Source organism: Cucurbita pepo, unplaced genomic scaffold (assembly GCF_002806865.2).
Source record: "Cucurbita pepo subsp. pepo cultivar mu-cu-16 unplaced genomic scaffold, ASM280686v2 Cp4.1_scaffold011658, whole genome shotgun sequence".
NCBI lineage: Eukaryota > Viridiplantae > Streptophyta > Magnoliopsida > Cucurbitales > Cucurbitaceae > Cucurbita > Cucurbita pepo.
Window position 1 is genome coordinate 1 of NW_019657531.1, and position 363 is coordinate 363.

The 363-nt window shown below is 26.5% G+C and overlaps 1 non-coding gene across 1 annotated transcript; it reads right to left on the reverse strand.

Annotated features, from left to right (window-relative positions):
• Positions 1 to 67: 67 nt before the first annotated feature.
• Positions 68 to 139, reverse strand: TRNAP-UGG. The gene has a single exon. It is a non-coding gene; the product is annotated as a tRNA-Pro (tRNA).
• Between the last annotated feature and the right edge of the window lie 224 nt (positions 140 to 363).

The following is a 363-nucleotide window of genomic DNA, read 5'->3' on the forward strand; positions in this document are numbered from 1 at the left end:
TATTTTCCGTGCCTCAATATATGAAAAATTTATAGAAGTTTCAAAATTGTGCTTGTTTTCTTTTGAAGGGGCATTTTGAGAATCGAACTCGAGACCTCTTGCACCCAAAGCAAGAATCATACCACTAGACCAAATGCCCTTATTAATGACTATATATTAAGTNTTATTTCATCTATTTTCTTTGTTAATGAAATCCATGAGCTAGATAGAAGAAAAATAATAGAATTACTATAGAGAGAAAAAAAATAATAGAATTACTATAGAGAGAAAAAAAAGAATAGAAAAAGAATAGAATTACTATAGAGAGAAAAAAAAGAATAGAAAAAGAATAGAATTACTATAGAGAGAAAAAAAAGAATAGAA